The sequence below is a fragment of the Etheostoma cragini genome, chromosome 23 (genome assembly GCF_013103735.1).
Source record: "Etheostoma cragini isolate CJK2018 chromosome 23, CSU_Ecrag_1.0, whole genome shotgun sequence".
In the NCBI taxonomy this organism is placed as follows: domain Eukaryota; kingdom Metazoa; phylum Chordata; class Actinopteri; order Perciformes; family Percidae; genus Etheostoma; species Etheostoma cragini.
In genome coordinates, this window is record NC_048429.1 from 1,900 (window position 1) to 2,140 (window position 241).

Consider the following 241-nt stretch of genomic DNA (forward strand, 5'->3'; position numbering starts at 1 on the left):
ATAGTATTATGTTACAAAAGCACAAAAAGTCATAGTATAGTATGTAGAAAAAGTAAAAAAAGTCATTGTATAGTATTTCAAAAATATACAAAAGTCATAGTATATTATGTCATACAAGTTAAAAAGTCATATTATAGTATGTCGAAAAAGTACAATAAAACAAAGTATAGTATGTCGAAAAAATACAAAAGTCAAAGTATAGTATATAAAAGAGTAAAAAGGTCATAGTATAGTATGTCGA